This window comes from Miscanthus floridulus, chromosome 10 (genome assembly GCF_019320115.1).
Source record: "Miscanthus floridulus cultivar M001 chromosome 10, ASM1932011v1, whole genome shotgun sequence".
In the NCBI taxonomy this organism is placed as follows: domain Eukaryota; kingdom Viridiplantae; phylum Streptophyta; class Magnoliopsida; order Poales; family Poaceae; genus Miscanthus; species Miscanthus floridulus.
Window position 1 is genome coordinate 89,908,421 of NC_089589.1, and position 20,054 is coordinate 89,928,474.

At 46.9% G+C, this 20,054-nt stretch overlaps 1 pseudogene; it reads left to right on the top strand.

The window, feature by feature from the left end:
- The first annotated feature begins 3,673 nt into the window (after window positions 1-3,673).
- On the top strand, window positions 3,674-4,701 carry LOC136489013 (cytosolic sulfotransferase 5-like; annotated as a pseudogene).
- Window positions 4,702-20,054: the final 15,353 nt, after the last annotated feature.

Below are 20,054 nucleotides of genomic sequence, written 5' to 3' on the forward strand. Positions count from 1 at the left end.
CTGCTCTGTCCCGCCGCCCGCCGCGCCTCCCCTGCCGGCCAGCGCCGCCCGCGCCGCTCCGCCGCGCCGGCGCGCCCACGCCGGCGAGCCCCCGCCCCCGCGCGCCCCCGCCCCGAGCAGCCCCCAGCCGGCCGCGCGGATCCCCAGCGCGCCACGTCGGCGGAGACCGCGCCCCCGAGCACCCCGACGCCCGCTCCGCCGCGCCACCGGCTAGCCCCCGCCACCGCGTGCCCCCTCCCCGAGCACCCCCCCAGCCCGGCCACGCGGCTCCCCGGCGCGCCCACGACGGCGCGACCCCGCCCCCGAGCACCCCCAGCCCCGCCGCGCGGCTCCCCGGCGCGCCCCCGCCCCCGAGGACCCCCCAAGCGCGCCGCCCGGCCGCGCGGCTCCCCGGCGCGCCCACGCCGGCGAGCCCCCGCCAGAGCACGCCCCCGCCCCCGCACCACCCCCAGCCCAGCCGAGGCGGCTCCCCGGCGCGCCCACGCCGGCGAGCCCCTGCCACCGCGCGCCCCACCCCGAGTACCCCCCAGCCCGGCCGCGCCGCCGCCGTCAGCGCTGCCCGCCGCCGCCGTCCGCGCGTGCTGCCACCGCCGGCGCGCGCGGCTGTCCTCCCCCTGCACGCGTCGGCCCCGTGCGCCCCTGCTCTTGCCGCCGGCTTGGAAGAAGGAGGAGGAAGCAGCAGTAAGGAGAAGAAGGAAGAAGAAGGAAGAAAAAAGAAGAGAAAGAAAGAAAAGGAAAAGGAAGAAAGGAGAAGGAAAAAAGAGAAGAAAAAGGAAGAAGGAGGAGGAGAGGAAGGAGGAGGAGAAGGGGAGAGGGGGAGGAAGCCGAGGTAGAGGGGAGGAGGAGGTGCCTCGGCCGTCTTCTCCGTGTGCCCGTCCCGTCGACGCCCCTACCGTCACCGAACCGCCTACGAGCGTGGGCAAGGTATATCCACCCTTTCTCCGTTTGTCGGCCTTCGTGCCGTTGTGATGTCGGCCTTCGTGCCGCTGTTCTTATCGGCCTTCGTGCCGTTTGTGATTGTCGGCCTTCGTGCCGTTGTTTTTTTGCAGGTTTTGGAAACCTCCCCGTGCAAGGGAGGTGCTGCCGAAATTTTGAACTTATAGTGTCGTGTTTCTTCTTTCGTAGAGCAGGACCTATCGGAGGTGACCCGGAGGTCCCCGATCGTTTTTGTCGGCGTCGCGGGTCTGCCTACACTACGTCGCCTCGCCACTGCGTCGACTCGCCACTGCCTCGCTAGCCTGACTTCACCGACACCCTAGGTATAAATCATCTCTTTTTCCGCTTGTCTGTCGTCGTAGATCGGTGTAGCCTAGTTAGGCGTCTCCCGTCCGAAAGAGATATCTTTGGAGGTATGCAGATCTTTGCATATCTGCGAGCATTTCTGTTTCGGATTGTCCACGTTTTTTGGACAGCCCGCGGATGCGTAGATGGGTTAGTTTTCATGGTCCGCTCCGGTCCGAGACGGTGTTTCGGCATCACCCCCTGTTGTTCTCCGGATACACACTCTCCCTTGCAGGACGTGTATCGGGAGAACAGCAGGGAGGTGCTGCCGAAATTCCGTCTCAGATAGGAGCGGAGCATGGAAACTAACCTCATCTACGGATCCACGGGTGGGATTAGGACCTATCCTCACCTATTAGAGAGTAGGGACACCGCGTAGATGCAATTGATGGTGACTCATATGTGCTGATACGTCTGTTAAAGGATGGAGGACCGTGAGTGGATGTACACGCTCCGGAGAGACGAGCACGATTACGACTTGCTGTTTATAGTCAAGGTCGAAGAATTCTTACAGCATGCATTTGGTGAGAGTGCCGGAGGCCATTCTCTAGTGGTTTGTCCGTGCAGCGGTTGTGACAACAGAAGAAGGAAAGATAGGTTAACCATGGGTAAACATATTGTGAAGTTTGGATTTACTCCGGGCTACCACCGGTGGATCCACCATGGTGAAGCCGATCGTATCAGGGAGGAGGTGGTGAGACCACGGCTCGAGGCTTTCGATGATGATGCCGGGGTAGCAGACATGCTGGATGACACGCACCAAGCTCAGTTCGCTGAAGGACGTGACAAGGAGGAGATGGAGGCTGCCGCAGATGCCTTCTACCTGATGTTGGACTCGGCACAGAGACCCCTTCATGATCATACTAATGTTTCTCAGTTGGACGCCATTGGTCGCGTAATGGGGTTGAAGGCCGAGTTAAACCTAAGTCGAGAAGGCTTCGACAAGATGGTGGCCGTGTGGAGCGATATGCTACCGAAGACACACATTATGCCAAAGAACTTGTATGAGTCAGAGAAGCTTCTTCTTGCACTTAAGATGCCGTATGACAAGATACATGTGTGTCCGAAGGGGTGCGTCCTATTTAGGAAAGAACACGCGGATGCAAAGTACTGCCCGAAGTGTAAATCCTCCAGGTACGTGGAGGTAGACTCAGGCGATGGCCAGAGGAGGCAGCTTAAGATCCCCATGAGAGTCCTACGACACCTTCCGTTCCTGCCGAGGCTCCAACGGCTATTCATGACCGAGGAATCCGCGAAACAGATGACATGGCACAAAAACGGCACACGATACAATCCTGAGAAGATGGTACATCCATCCGAAATTTTCAATTTTTAGTCTAACACATGCAATCTCTTCTCTTTTGTGCAGCCTCCGTCGGCGGGTTCAAACAATCCCGCTAGCGTGTCACCGACGGCTGATCACATCAACCCTTCGCTGCAGTCCGGTCCTTCACCGCTGTCCAGGGGGCCACACCTGCAGTTTCCGTCGCCGCAGTAGAGATGTTGAACTTTGTGATGTCGAACTTGTAATAATAAACTTGTGATGTTGAACTTTGGTGAATTTGTGATGGATTTATTAAATATGCGTGTGCTTGTGATATATAATGCATGTTGGTGATATAGATGTGATGATTGATGTATATATATATATATATATATATATATATATATATATATTGTCTGTTACAATGGAATGTAAAAAAAAATTACAATTCTCGGGGTCTTTGCCGAGTGCCATGGACAAGGCACTCGGCAAAGTTTTTTCCAAAAAAATTCCAGAAATTCTTTGCCGAGTGCCCGGGCAGGGGCACTCGGCAAAGTATTTTTTAAAAAAAATCCAGAAATTCTTTGCCGAGTGCCTGGGCTGGGGCACTCGGCAAAGTAATTTTTTAAATAAATAAAAAAAAAACTTTGCCGAGTGCCCGGGCAGGGGCACTCGGCAAAGTATTTTTTTAAAAAAAATCCAGAAATTCTTTGCCGAGTGCCTGGGCTGGGGCACTCGGCAAAGTATTTTTTTAAAAAAATAATTAAAAAACTTTGCCGAGTGCCTAGACTTGGGCACTCGGCAAAGTAATTTTTAAAAAAAATAATTTTTTTTTTGCCGAGTGCTGGGTCAGCCCCTCGGCAAAACAACCGTTAACGGTCAATGTGGAACGGCCGAAAATATTTTGCCGAGTGCCGCCCCAAGCACTCGGTAAAATTGTTTTTTATTTTGCCGAGTGCCCCGATAAAAAGCACTCGGCAAAGACCCTTTGCCGAGAAAAAATTTGCTGAGCGGACTTTGCCGAGTGCTACACTCGGCAAAGCCTTTGCCGAGTGCAAAGGGCTCTTTGCCGAGTGTAAAAACACTCGGCAAAGCCGCGGCCTCCAGTAGTGTTTGCCCGGGGCACGCACAATGGATGCGCCTACCGAGGGACGCCGGTCATGGGCTGCAGCGTTCGGCGACATGGCGAAGCTCATCCCCACTCTACCCCTCGAGACGAGATGCCCACCGGTCCCGCTCCATCAGCTCAGCGGCTTCTGGCTCCCGGAGATGATCCTGTCCGGCGTGGCCGCCGTGCACACGTGCTTCGAGCCGAGGCCCGACGACATCTTCCTCGCGAGCTTCCCCAAGTCCGGCACGACGTGGCTCAAGGCGCTCGCCTTCGCCACGCTCAACAGGGCGGAGCACCCGCCGTCGGACCCCGGCCACCCGCTCCGCCTTCGAAACCCCCATGACTGCGTCAGCTTCTTCGAGCTGCCCTCCGCGCTTTCCGAGAGCACCGGCGGAGCACGGGAGGATGTGTTCGAGGCGCTCCCTTCGCCATGGGTGCTCGCCACCCACCTGCCTCCTGCCGGAGCACGTCGTGGCGGACAGCTGCAGCTGCCGCGTCGTGTACGTCTGCCGGGACCCCAAGGACGCGCTCGTCTCCGGGTGGCTCTTCACGAAGAAGCACACGGCCGCCACCGCCAAGGGAGCCGGTGGCGAAGACGACGACGTTCCGCCGACGTACCCGCTCCAAGACGCGTTCGAGATGTTCTGTGCAGGCCGCAGTGGCTCCACGTCCTCGGGTACTGGGAGGAGAGCAGGAGGCGGCTGGACAAGGTGCTCTTCCTCCAGTACGAGGAGATGCTCCAGGACCTCACGACCAACATGAAGAGACTGCCCGAGTTCATGGGCTGCCCGATTACCGTGGAGGAGGAAACGGCGGCGTTGAGCTCTGCAGCCTGGACAGTCTCAAACGGTCGAAGGGGAACCGGAGCGGCACGACGATCCTTGGCATCGAGAATGCGTCCTTCTTCTGGAAAGGCGCGGCCGGGGATTGGCGCAACCACCTGACACCGGAGATGGCGGTGCGCCTGGATGAGATCGTCGACGGTGTGCTGCAAGGCTCGGGGCTCACGTTTGGTGGCGCCGCCAACGACTCCGTCTCCGTGTGAAGCCGACCACTGCTCGTGCGCGACGTACGTGCAGGTGTGCACCAATGCTTGTGCTAATAATTGGCGTGTCGATCACTGGTATAAGATATTAGTTAGTTGGATGATCTTCAACCGTGAATCCACGTGGCCTCGACGAATGTCGTGTTTACGGCCTACCGACAGTTACTTTGATGAATGAGTACCGGCTTATTCGCCCTTGGGACCACCAGTCCGCCATCGACAGATCGACCAGCTCAGGCTTCTCCACGTCGTCATCTCTCCCTTGCTCCCTCCGTCACCTCTTCCTCGCTCCCTCCGTCGCCTCGCCCTTTATCCGCGCTAGCGCCGCCGCCTCCGCCACCCTCAACCGCTGGGAACGTGGCCCCCTTCCTTCCTGATGCAGTCGCAGGGCCTGCCGGCGCTTGCATGCCTGGATGCAGTGATTGTCCTTGGCGGCTGCGTGCAAGGATCGAGTATGCAGACGTGGCCATGGCGTCCTCTCCAGTACTTGCCTGCAACCTGTTCGATGGAATGCACATGAGCAGTATATCGCTGGAACACCAGGTCGGGTCATCGTGTGGTATGTTTTGGGGCAAATAGTTTCATTTTTCAGTTCAAAATTGTTGTTCCATCGAGTCTGAGTGCATTCATGTGCTTAGTCCGAAATAAATACGATCTTAACTGTCACCAAGGAACAAAGGAAAGTGACATTTCAGGTTGTTCTTTTTAACTGTCATGCTATTTTGTTGAGGCTCCGCTATACAGATTCATGTCTTATAGTGATTTGCAACATTGGTCTACTATGAGACAGAGATTAGGTAGTAAAGGTGAATTAGCAATTTTAGCTGTCTTACACCGCTACTGCTGCCACCTTTTTATGCAAGTATTGCTTGACACAATTTCTGACGCAGGTTGTCTTCCTTCATCTTACTTATTTATACTTTCAGATTCCAAGAAAATCATCTGACCATGGATGCCGTGGGTGGCGTGCGCAGAGCCGGCGGTTCAGGGCCAGCTACTCACGGCCAATCTCCCCGTTGTCGTCCCTTCCGCCACCTGGTCTCTGCATCCAGCGTCGTACAATCAGGGTACAACCTCTCCCTCCCTCCTCTCTCTTTCTTTAGTTTCACCATACTGAGGTTCTTATCTAGAGTTCCACACCTCATTGTTTTTTTCCCAACCGAGAAACCTTCCCATTCCCATTACTTTCATAATGGAAATACAGAGTTTGGAGGGAAAACAGACAGATAACAGGAAGAAGCAAGAAAGTGCGCAACTACTCTGGCTCAGAGCCAACGACAACCATCACAAAGCGAACCTAAGACCACCAACGGTCAGTATAATATCACCCTTACAAGTTTGTAAAACACATCCAGGAATCTGGCTGCTTCAACACCAGACCAAAACAAGTCCCAGATGTTAGTTGATCTCCACCAATAGGCCCAACGGCCTATTGGGCCCTTATTTCTGCTCCCTGATCGGGGGAGCCCAACCCTAATCCGGTTGGTTGGCCCCTGTCGCACAGCACACATAAAAGGAAGGTGGGGGTGAGGGCTCGGACGACGAGGTTCACTAGAGCCGCCTCACCCACCTAAAGAAAACCCTAATCCGATCTAAAGGCCGTGCTGCCAGCGACGGGATGTGCCCCCAACAACCTCCGTCGTTCCCCTGCAGGTCCACACCGGACCGCTGTCCCACCACCGCCATCGCCCCACTGTATCGCCTCCTCACCACCACGCCAAGCACTGGCGTCCACGAGGCTACATCCAGGGCGGCATCGGCGTCCACGCTACCGCTGCGGTGAAGCTCTGCAAGGTCGAGGAGCCTAACTATGGATCTACGGGTTACACAGAGAGGTTGAAAGGTCCTTGTTTGGTTTTGGTAATTAAGTGACAACTTAGGTGGACTAATTGTGTTTATGTGAGATACACAGGTAATTAGTCCATAGGTACATGTGTGTGAGCAACATATGCCATGAAGGTGGAAATGGCTTGGAGATGTTGCAAAGCTCACACATGTGGTGATGAAGGAGCTTATTGCACATGAGACATGACATTGAGTCATGTGATCAAGGTGGAGAAGATCAAGATAAGACTTGGCTTGATGGACCGGTTGCAAGCGTGAAGGGCAAGTCGGAGGCTTTGGAGCGATGGACCGCGTGGCGGTGAAGCTTGAGCAAGACTTGGCGTCGATGGACGATGGCAACGGTGAAGGGCAAGTGAAGTCAAGATCGATGAACCAATATGATCACGTGATGATATGAAGTGGATCATATCATTGTTGATCATGTTGGTGCATGTGTTGCATCGACGTTGGAGGAGATGGAATGGAATGCGCAAGGCAAAGGTATAACCTAGGGCATTTCATTTCACCGGTCATAGGTGTGTAGAGAAGTTTATGACCGGGTTTAGGATAGATGGTCGTACTATCAAGAGGAGCAAACTTGTTTGCATATCGGTCATCTAGTGCCACTTGAGTGATCTAACTTTGCATCGTCGCTAGGATCGAGTGGCGTGGCAAGTTGAGTGGCTAACATCCTTTGGGAAATGATTGGAAAAATGCTAACACACATACACATGATGGTGTACACTTGGTGGTGTTGGCACATTTACAAAGGAAGTGGTGTTTGCAGGGTTGAGATGGGTTTGGGTCCCTCTCTCTCTCCCGTCGAGCTTGCGAGGCGGGATTCGGCGCTTTCGGGAAAATGGAATGCCTATTTTCTATTGCGCTGGATGCAAATTCTTGTGGTTGGTACATTGGAGCAAGGGTGAAGAAGTTAGAAGTGAAAACGAGTTGATCGCGAAGACGCTGGCGTCGGTCAACTGACCGGACGCTGGGTCTGAAAGCACCGGACGCTGGTAGGGTGCGTCCGGTCAGGCTGACGTACGGTGATGTAGAAGCTGGAGTATGACCGGACGCTGGGCTACGTCCGATCACGTGCGATCGGACGCGTCCGGTCGAAGAAATATACCTCGAGGAGCTTACTGGAAACGACCAGACGCTGAGGCTTTTGCGTCCGGTCTGTTGAAGCTGCTGCGTCCGGTCAAGTCAAGTGACCATTGGGATTGGGACACGTGGCCGTCTGCGGGCGACCGGACGCTGAGGTCCAGCGTCCGGTCAACACGACCGGAGCGTCCGGTCGGCCCGATTTTTGCCCAGTGAAGGGGTAACAGCTAGTTTAGCCCTTGGGGCTATAAATAGAAGTGGCCTTCGGCCATGGCTAGTGTTGAGCACCTCAGGGGACTTAGTGTCCATGCTTGTGAGTGCTTGGGAGCCCTCTATCACACATATACTTGATAGTGATCATTCGATTGTGTGAGTGAGCGATTCTAGTGCGATTGTATCGTGAGGTTGCATTGAGTGGCACTAGGTGATCGAGTTGCAAGCCGGTGGTGCTTGTTACTCTTGGAGGTTGCCACCTCCTAGACAGCTTGGTGGTGGTCTCCATCGAAGCCCGCAAGAAGCTTGTGCGGCGCTCCTGAGAAGTGCTTGTGAGGGGTACTTGTGCTCACCCCGCGGGAGCCACGAAGAGCAACTCTAGTAAAGCGTGTCATTGAGCTACCCTCACTCAAGGGGTAGGTTCTTGCGGCGCCTGACATGCGGGCTTAGCGGGTGATGCTAATTAGCCGCCGAACCACCAAGTGAGCGGTCGACACAATGGGGACTAGCGTGTTGGTAAACACGTGAACCTCGGAAGAAAAATCATCGTGTCAACCTTGTTCTTCCCGTTGGTTTGTTTCCCATTACACAAGCTTTCATTTACTTTCACATATATTAAGCTTGTGTAGTTGCTCTTGTAATTAGATAGCTTGTGTAGCTTGCTAATTACCTTCTTGCTTGTGTAGCATAGAAGTAGCTCCCTTGCGTGGCTAATTTGGTTGTAGTAACCTTGTTAGTCACATTGCTTAGTTTGTGTAGCTAAGTATTTGCGCTCTCTAATTAGGCATTGGTTGCCTTGTTATTGAGCATTGCTAGTGAGCTTAGTTAGCTTTGTGCTTTTGCTTACTAGCATGTGTAGGAGCTCCCCATTGCTTAAAGTACTAGTGGCATAGGTTCGTGTGACCTTGCTCCTAGAATTGATTAAGAGAGCTCTAGCTAGCCTGGCACCTTTGTTGCATAATTGTTATCTTTGCAAGGTGCTAGTGAACATATTTATAGTGGGGTATAGTCTTGGCTAGACCGATAGTTTTAATTCCGCATTTGTATCGGTTAGCCGACGCGATTAAGTTTTAGAAAAGATTATTCACCCCCCCCCTCTAGTTGCCATCTCAACCTTACAGAGGTACACTCATCGATCCTAACAATGGTACCAGAGACAGGTTCACTCTATGTATCCCTAACCCTAACCGGGTAAAAGCAAAAGAAAGAGAGACCGGCTCACGGTCTACCGGTCATCACCGCCACCGCGCGTGGGGGAAAGGAGCCGCACCGTTCGACGGCGCACGGCAAAAGTAAAGAACCGAATAGATCCAGTTTGGATCTAAGGAATGAAGAAGGATGGGTTCAGTTTTGGCCAAACCCTAAGACCTAACCCTAATTTTAACCCCAATCCCAAATCGGGTTAATCCCAAAAGAAAAAGGGGAAGGGGGAAGAAGGGGAAAGAATCCGGGTTCAACTGAACCTAACCCTAACTCGCATGGAGAAAGGAAAAGGGGAAAGCCATTCGGATGAACTCCAAAAGAGAAAAGAAATCAAAGAAAAGAAAGAAAATCCAAAGAAGAGAAAAAGAACAGGGTCGGCACACGAACCCTAACCCTAGAAAGAATCCCCATCACTAATCGGTTCAATCCGAGAAGAAAGAAAAGGAACCCTAGCATCTCGATCTCGAATCAAACAAAAGAAAACACGGTTCGGGTTCAACCGAACCCTAACTCTAGATCTCCTTTTCGGGTGAACAAGCGAAAAGAGAAGAAAGAAGATACAAATCAAATCCGAAAGGGAAAAAGAAAAGGAAAAGAATGGAAAGAGACCTCGCCATGAACCGAGCAAATCTGTTTCACTGGCGAGGGAGAAGACCGAGCCGGGAAAAAATTTTCGCCGGGCTCGGCCAAGGGGTCACCACGGCTAGGCCGCTCGACGGCGGCGCACTCACCCGCTGGGGAGCGCGCATGCCGGTGAGGGGGCCGGTGGCGGTGCCATGGATGCCCGCCTCGCTCCACCACTCGCTCTTGTCGCTGGCTCGGTTGTGCTCGGCTGAGAAGAGAGAGCGAGGAAGAGAGAGGAGAGAGCGGCGCTGAGAGAGAAAGAAGAGAGAGAAGCAGAGAGTGCGAATGGCCTAGGGTTTCCGGTCGGAGGACGTGGCCGCGGTTTTGTTCGCGTGAAATCGACGCGCAATCGTCGATCTTCATCGGACGGCCGAGATTGCACGGGCCAGCGATCAGCCCACGGGGGCGCGCGCGGCCGCGCAGCTTTGGCAGCCCAGGCCCAGGTTGCGGCCTGGGAGCTATAGTACTCGTGTCAAAGGAGTTGGGCCGGGCACAGTGCTCGCGTCAAAGCAGTTGGGCCGGGCTGTTTTGGCGGCGGGGCCGAAAGAACAGTGAAACTTTTGAGTCATATTTTTTTCGTTTTTTCATTTTCCAGTAAAGGTTTCATTTCTGGGAAAATGGATAAAAGGCTTAAAGAAAATATGAAAAGGTATTTTATCCTGTGGGTAAAATTCAAGAAATTGAGTATACGTTTTCCGCTGCGAAAGAAAAGTACATTCTCCAGTGATTTTGAATTGACATGATATTTAACTGGAGAAAAGAAAAGTTTTTCCATAAAATGTTTATTTCCTAGAAATTGATTAATGGATTAAAGGAAATAGAAAAAGAAATTTTCCCTGTGGGTAAAATTCAAGAAAAGGTGAGTTTTTCCATAGCCAAAGAAAAGTTGTTTATACTCCAGTTATTTTGAACCAATGTGGTATTTAATTGGAGAAAAAGATATTTTTCCGCTGCTAGAGAAGTTGTTGATTCTCCAGTTATTTTGAACCAATGTGGTATTTAATTGGAGAAAAAGAGATTTGACATCATTATGATGTTGTTATTTTCTGACCAACGTTGTTAATAACAATATCGTAACTTTAATGTTTTATGCATTAATTCTATTTCTGCCCAACGGTGATGTAGAATTAGTGTGTAAGAACAATTGTGAACGTTAATGATTTATGCATTAATTCTATTTCTGCCCAACGGTGATGTAGAATTAGTGTATAAGAATAGTTGTATGTTTTGATTTTGACCAACGTTGGAATCAAGGCATGCAAATGGTGTTATTTTTATGTTAAGAAAAGTTTTGACCTGGTTTTTATCTTGTCTAAGGTGGACTGGGTAGTCACCTCACCGTGTTCCACTGAGATTGTGGCACCGGTGAGGGAGACAAAAAGAGAATGATGCCACTTGGGCAACTAAAGAAAGGGATTTTGAATCCCAAAATATATCCTATGGCTTTTGAGCATAGAAAGTGGGTCACTGCCAACAAGAAAGTTTGGCTATGATAAAGAACATGATTGAGCTTGCAATTATGGGCTCAATCTCAGAGTGTGACACGGTCACCGAGTACCTCGATAGAATAAAGAGTCAGTTCACTGGCTCTTCAAAGACATGTGTCATCCAGCTGATAAAGCAGCTGGTGACAGATAGTCACTCTGATTATGGTGGCATAAGAGAGCTCACAATGCATCGTCGAAATCATGGCACTATCGTTCAGGCCATATTTCGAGGGGGAGAATAGAAAGACTAGTTAAGAATGATATTCTTCCTCCATTAGAGCTCTCAGATTAAGAACAATGCAGAGAATGCATAAAATGAAAGTATGTAAAGAAAGATGACAAACGAAGCACAAGAATTTTACAGATTATCCACACTGACATCTGTGGTCGGTTTTCCTGTAAAGAGTGTGGATGGTTGTGATTCGTTCATAACATTCATAGATAATTACTCCCATTATGGCTATATTTATCCAATCAAAGAAAGAAAAGATGTATTGGATAAATTCAAGATATTAAAGATTAAGATAGTCAGGTCTGACCGTGGGGGAGTACTACGGTCGGCATACCCTAAAAGAATGGCATAGTAGCCCAGTATTCTACACTGGGCAAACCTCAGCAGAATAGAGTAGCTAAAAGAATCAATCGTACCCTGATAGATATGGTGGACAGTATGATAAGTTACTCCACCTTATAGTTGAGCCATTGGATGGAGACATTGAAAACGACCATTCATATTCTCTATAAAGTATCAAGAAAGTTGGTGCCCAAAACACCGTATGAGTTGTGGACAGAAAGAGTACCCTCACTAAACACTTGAGTGTGTGGGGGAGCCCTGCTGAGGCTAAAGTATTTAACACAAACATTGGGAAGTTAGATCCCAAAACAGTAAGGTGCCATTTCATTGGCAACACAAAAAAAAAGTCAAAAGGTTTTTGTTTTCCACTGTCCAGAGAGACATACAAAGTTTGTGGAAACGAGACAAGCTATTTTCCTAGAGGATGAAAAGATGAGGGGCAGCATGGTAGCTCGAGAAATTGACCTTGAAGTGAAGCGGATGTATGCGCCCACTCTAATGATTCATGAGCCAATTTTCTCACTACCTACTGTCGCTGCGCCGACAGTGCTAAGTACTGTGGTGCCAGCACCTGTTGTTATCCCACCTGTGGCAACAATGAATGACGATGAGGAACCTGTTCTTCAGGATTCTATAGAACCTATTGCCACACATGAGGGGGAGCAACAACAGCCTCAAATAAAAGATGTGCCAAAAGGTGAAGGCCCCAGTAGGTCTCAAAGAGTTAGAAAATCAGCTATTTCTGCTGATTATGAAGTGTATAACACTAAGGAATTTTTAAATGGAGGATGATCCCACCTCATTTGAAGAAGTCATGAGAAGTGATCATTCATCAAAGTGGCTTGAGGCCATGGAAGATGAAATAAAATCGATGAATGTCAATAAAGTTTGGGATTTGGAAATAATTTCTAAATGGGTCTATAGAACAAAACTTGGCTCTCAAGGGAATATAGAGAAATATAAAGCGCGACTTGTGGTAAAAGACTATATGCAAAGAGAAATGATTGATTACAATGAGACCTTTTCTCCAGTCTCATGTAAAGTTTCCTTCAGAATCATAATGGCATTAGTGGCACATTACGATTGAGAATTACATCAGATGGATGTAAAGACGACATTTCTCAACGGAGACTTGGAGGAAAATTTTTACATGGCACAACCGAAAGGTTTTATCATGGAAGGAAAAGAACGAATGGGATGCCGCCTAAAGAAATCCATTTATGAATTAAAACAAGCTTCAAGACAGTGGTACTTGAAGTTTGATCAGACAATAAAGAATTTTGGGTTTTAAAAGAGAATGTAGAGGACAATTGTGTCTATGCAAAGTTTAAGAATAGGAAGTTTATCTTCCTTGTCCTGTATGTAGATGATATCTTACTTGCTAGTAGTGATGTCAGTCTACTACTAGAGACAAAGAAATTTGATATGAAAGATCTTGGCGAAGCCTCGTTCGTTCTAGGGATCGAGATTCACCAAGATAGAAGGAAAAGGGTATAAGGACTGTCACAAAAGGCATACATGGAAAAGATCTTAAAGAAATTCAGTATGCATAAATGTAGTCCCTCACCTGCTCCTATAGTCAAGGGAGACATATATAGGGATTTTAAATGCCCCAGGAACCAATATGAGCTCAATCGATAAAGTGAAAGTGGTTCCATATGCTTCAGCTGTCGGAAGCTTGCAACATGCTCAAGTATGTACGCGCCTTGACTTGGCATTTGTTATCGGGTTTTACTTGGCAGATTCTAGAGCAATTCTGGAATAGAACACTAAAATTAGTAAAGAAAGTCTTGCATTATTTGCAAGGAACGAAAGGCCTCATGATGACATATAGAAGATCTGATTCACTCCACATGGTGGGATATTCAGATTCTGATTATGCGAGAGTGAATGCATATCCAGACGTGGATTTTCTATCATCTCGCAAAGGAGAGCTATTTCATGGAAAAGCTCAAAGCAAACTGTCACTACATCGTCCACAATGTATGACAGTTTGTAGCGTGTTATGAGGCAACAGGCAGGTGAACTAACTAACGAAGTTTATACCCGGTTTGAAGGTGGTTGACGACATCTATAGACCACTAAAGTAATACTGCGATTATAATCTGGCAGTACAAGATGCTCACAACATAAGTCAAGTGGTGCTACCAAACACATTGACATAGAGTATTATGTTGTGAAAGATAAAGTCCGGGATCAAGTCATAAGTCTTGAGCATATAAGTACAGAAAGGATGCTCGCGGATCCGCTTACAAAAGGCTTACCACCCAACATGTTTAGAGGATATGGTGTTCAGAGAACATGTAGCTAGCATGGGTTTAAGGGAAAGCCTATAAAATTTTTGGACAAAAGAAGGCCCAAAGATAAGTATCTATTTCAGAACAGAGTAGTGAGTTGTAGCTGTTAAGTCTATCGGCAATGGACCGTGACGATGAGACATGCTCTATGAGCTAATCTGTAATGGAATGAACAAAAGCAAATGATATGAAAGTGAAAGATGGAATGAGATCAAGGGGGAGAATATTAGTTGATCTCCACCAATAGGCCCAACGGCCTATTGGGCCCTTATCTCTGCTCCCTGATCAGGGGAGCCCAACCCTAATCCGGTTGGTGGGCCCCTGTCGCACAGCACACATAAAAGGAAGGTGGGGGTGAGGGCTCGGTCGACGAGGTTCACTGGAGCCACCTCACCCACCTAAAGAAAACCCTAATCCGATCTAAAGGCCGTGCTGCCAGCGATGGGATGTGCCCCCAACAACCTCCGTCGTTCCCCTGCAGGTCTACACCGGACCGCTGTCCCACCACCGCCGTCGCCCCACTGTATCGCCTCCTCACCACCACGCCCAGCACTGGCGTCCACGAGGCTGCATCCAGGGCGGCATCGACGTCCACGCTGCCGCTGCGGTGAAGCTCCGCAAGGTCGAGGAGCCTAACTACGGATCTACGGGTTACACAGAGAGAGGTACACTCATCGATCCTAACACCAGAGACCAAAAGTGAAGGAGCCGGCGTCCAACACCACGAAGCAGCATTCCATCCTGAAGAAGCCTTCTAAGCTGGAGTATCATCTTGCCCATCCTGATCTCCACCGAGGATGCGTCCTGCATCATCTGGCGCTTCAAGATCCTGTTTGCCAAGCGCAGCATCGTGTTGATACCTTCGATCAGTTGCTCTCTGTTCGGCTCAGCAAAGAGACCTGCCTAGTATTTCATAAGCGCACACATATGACAGATAATATCTAGAGGACTCTTGATAATGATTTTGTCAAAACATGCTTTATTACGTGACTTCCAAATTGCCCAACAAATAGCTGAAACTCCTAGAACATGATACTCTTTACCAAGAGGTAACCATCTGTCACACCATCTCCAGCTTTGCTCTAGGTTCCCAGGAACAGTATCAGCTCCAAAACACTTAGCCACAATTGCCCATACTGATTTTGCAACATGGCAATGGAAAAAAAAGATGCGAAACACTTTCAGGTTCATCATAAAAGTAGCATGTCGGATCTCCTTGCCATTTTCTTTTAAGAAGATTGTCTTTTGTCAGTATAGCATCATTCATAAGTAACCACATAAAAATCTTAATTTTAGCAGGGATCTTTCCCTTCCACAGTGTCTTATGATAAATCCCAGCATCACTCCTAGTTAAGGCATTATACATTGATTTCACAGAAAATTTATTGTTCTTTTCTAAAGACCACAAAACCATGTCAGAGCCATTACCAAAGTTAAAGGTTGAGATATCAGACAAAATTTTCTCCCGTTGCAATCTAAGATCTTCAGGTAACCATCTATGAAAAGTGATTATAGAGACCTCATTCCTAACCTGATCAACCATAACATCTTTAAGATCACACAGGGCAAAAAGTACAGGAGCAATCTCACACAAAGGTTGCTGGTACAACCATGCATCTTTCCAGAAACGAGTATAACAGCCATTCTTAATGCTAACGTCCCTGCCTAGCAAATAAACCTCCTTGACTTTGAGTAAATCACTCCAGATATGAGAGTCATTCAGTTTATGTGAAACATTATGGATTGAGTTATTCCTTAAATATTTATATCTGACTATCCTTTGCCACAACCCATCTTCTTTTTCCAACTTCCACCACCACTTACAGAGTAAGCTAACATTCATTTTCCTCAAATTTTTGATTCCCAAACCACCTTTTTTCTTGTTCTTGCATATTTTTTCCCACTTCAACAAATGATGTTTTCTTTTCGTCCCCCTCCTTGCCAAAAAAAGGATCTCCTGATCTTGTCCATTTTGTTCACTATGGTTTTAGGCAACAGGTAAACTGACATGTGGTATATAGGAGAATTGTTGAGACTAGAACTGATCAGTGTGGACCTACCCGCGATGGACATACAGCTACCTTTCCCAACATTTCAAGCTTTTATCAACAAGTGGTAACCAATCCCTTACATGTAAATGACTTGGACTAACCGGTACTCCCAGGTACTTAATAGGGAAGAGTCCAACTTGGCAGTTGAATAATTCAGCATAGGTCTGTCCTAGATTCTCTTCATCATTGATTGTAATAACTTCACTTTTGTTAAAATTTATTTTGAGATCAGCTATCATTTCATACAAATATAGCAAAAACTTCATGTTATTTGCCCCTTCCATATCATGTTTTAGGAAAATTATTGTATCATACCTCATTGTTGTTGCTGCTGGAGCGCTGCTCCCATCCTGGTTTGGGATTTTCCCTTTTGTTGCTGACAGATCCAACGAGATTGGAATGAATATCATATGCAAGGTAAATTTCCTACAGAAAGAATACCATATGCAAGGTAAATCATGCTTCCACAATGCTTCAATTTTATTCACATCCATCCATTTATTGCTAAAATTTCTGTTTAACAATTTATAAGATGGAAGATATACTGTGATCTCTATTCTATCTATTGATTCCTTATGCCCGTTTGTAGGATAGACACCTTTCCTTGGATACACATTGATGATAGCATCTACAAATCACATTGATGGTGCATCAGTTTGCTACAGACATATGTTCCAGAGTGTAAATCATAGTTGCAGCATTTTTTTAATGGATGCCAGCCTTTAAACATATGTTTATACTGTCAACTTCAAAATGTTACAGACATAGGCACGCTGGCTTCTATGATAGCGGTTATCCACAAAACTGAGGTGCTCAGTTATTACAGTTAGGTAGTTAACAGAAGATGCATCTATCACACCCTCAAAGGTGATCTTTTGTTGGTGCATATGCTCTCTGAAGAAACCAAAAGGGGCACCCTTAGTGCTCGGATTGCTTGCAATTTGCTTCACCTTGAGAAATCGGTATCAGACAATCCACCCTCTATTTAGGTATCCTTTACAGATCATCTTGATAACACGTATACAGGCTTTTTATCAACAACAAATAATATGAGATGCTAACATCAGTCTCTGCCGCTTCAGCAACAGGTGGGCGCGCTCCGCTGCGCCGGTTCTTGTGGGATGCAGTGAAGAATTGGGATTACAAATGGTAAAATGCCATACCTTATATTATATAAGAACAGGCGATTAGAAATGCTAAAACTGTGGCGGATTGGATGGCGCCGATGTTGTGTGCTGATTCATTTGGGATTTCTTTATCAGCACGCAAATGGGATTTCTGATTAATTTGCATATCCCATTTGTGTGCTGATAAAAAATCTATGCTCATTTTCTTTAGGTGATTTCTGATTCATTTATGTGTATAAACAACGTTAACAGTCTTCGTAAATGTTGTTCGGGCACATGTGTACAATTGCAGTTCTTGCTGTCTTCGTGGAGGATATATATTTATATCCTAACATCCCCAAATGAAAATGCTTCCCCTGTCTCAGTTTTTTTCCTTTTCAAATTTCTTCTGATTCCATTAGATTCTGTAAGGCTGGGTTCAATTATTCTCTTTGGCAGATCTTTGTTTACATGTACACATGTGCCTGCCGGCCATTAGCCACTGTCTTTTAGATCTTGTGATGTGCATTTATGGGTTATCGGTGAAAGGAATTTCTGTTCCTTTAAATTTGTTGATGAGATAGGTCGTGGGTCAATTCCTGTTTGCACAAATGAATTGGTCTACTGATTTCGGATACAGATGTCTGCAAAATTCTAATCAACTTTTGGACGTGCAAATATTCTTATGCATGATATTAGATGCTTTTACTGTGGATGATCTAGATATGTGTGACTGCCTCTATCAAAATGTCTCTTCTGCCTCCAGGTATGTTTTGTACCTACCGTTCAGAAAATAATACCAGATCTTGGAAGTTCATACAGATCTCTTAGGTTTAGTGATCTATTTTTTAGTGCAATTTACTTATATTGATAAATGTGCCTTAGATATTCTACCTCTGTGGGTACTAGCCCTACTAAAATAAGTGATTGCTTCTGTAGGTATTATTTTTGTTGATTCTTCTAAAGTAATCATGTCCTTACCCACATGGTAGCATGTAAATTACAGTACGCTGCAAAAAGATAATGGTAGCCTCTCTAGCTACAAGTTAGACGCTTGCTTCAGTTTGTATCTATATATGAAATATCTGATTTCAGTTTTAGTATTTGGTTATACATTATCCTTTTCTAAATTTCAGTTTGCTTCTTCAGTACCTGTAAGTAAGGACATAGCGAGCAGAGTGCTGTTTGTGGCCAGGCTGAAAAGGTAGATGACCATCACTTCCTTCCTACTGTAGATAAATATCTTATTTTCAAATCCCTTCCTATTCTTGCATTGGAGTGTATATGACCAGAACGTAATGAAATCATGGCCATAATGACATAATGATATGAAAGTGCTTCACCAGATTTTTTTTGCCGATTGGTTAGGCATGACTAAAAGTTTTGCCAATGCTGCAGTATTTGTCATGTTTGGCTGCAACCTCTCTGCAGCATGATTTGGTTGAGTTAATTTACATGGCTAATGTATTTAGTAATCATTTAGTTCCCCTTTAAAAATATCATGTGAACGTCTTAAAAATCAACCATCAGGTTTATGTAAAACAAAGTGTGCCTGGAGCCAAAGCTGCATTCTTCACAGGCTGTAACATTAGTACCATATATATCTGTGTCCATAATCTCAGATTTTTTTTACATATATATTAGGTTGCTGCCGTTGGGTATATCTAACATTTGCTCAATTGTATAATTAGATTTTCAGCTAACAGATTACAATGTTGCAGCAGTATTTTCTTTCCTGAAATCTCCTTCGTAGTATTAACAATTCTATTGATTCAAATCTGTTTGTTGGCCAAAGTGCCTCCTTTTGTTGTACCAAGAACATGTGCGTCACTCCATAAAAAGAATGTCCAAGTCAATTGAACTTGAGTTCTGACTCCTGAGCTTCATCTTACTCTTGCAGAAAACCATCAGGTGCTGATAAGTTCATGTTATCTATTCTGGGAGATGGCAGAAGAAGCTGGGTCCTAATTTTGTATTGTTTCGTTTAATGTCTGCAGGCGCACCAATTTAGATATTCTATATGTTTACTGCCGTTTAACCTCTTGCGTTGCATACCCCTAAAATAGAACTTTTGTGTTACAAATGACGAGTGAAATGGTTTGATGTTTTTCACACCAAAGATCGGTTTCCTTTCTCCGTCGTGTAAATATGTTTGCTCGGTTGCTCCTTCATGGGTTAATTTTGGTGTTTTTATTAGGTTTTAAACTTCCATATTGCTAATTTTCCTCCACGCCTTATTTTCTTTAGGATCGGTTACTCCTTCAACTGGAATCTATTTTCTTTGTAGTACTCTTTGAAAACATTTCTACCTGGTCTGAAAACTTCATCCACGCCGTGTCTTTGTTTTGACATAACAACACAATTTCTATTGTTGCACATTATTATTTTTTGTGTATTTATGTTTTCAAGGTCTCGACTACTCATTGGTAACATAAGGCAAATGATCAAATAGTTCAGTTGTGGCTTTAGAATGCAATCTGTAACTGGTAGTCTATACTTTATCTAAAAAAACCAGCAGTCTATTACTGTTTGTCCACAAGCAGCAAAAGCCGGCGCAGCGTAGCGCGCTCACTGTGCTAGCATATTCACTCCCGTGAATCCTGAACATTTCTATCTTTTTTTTTTTCCTCCCGAGTGATGAATCCTGAACAATTAATTAATGGATTTTGTGTGCGTCGTCAATTCCCCTGTTGCAGCGTGTGAAGTGGAATATATGTTATTGCACTTGCTTGTTTTAATTTAATCTCTTATTGCACGCTTCCGATCAGTCAAGCATCGACTTCAAGTGACCGCTAAGACCAGTCTCACTGCGAGTTTCATGTTCCTGATCTAAGACTCGGTGATGGAACACAGTATGCACAAGTTTTATCTCC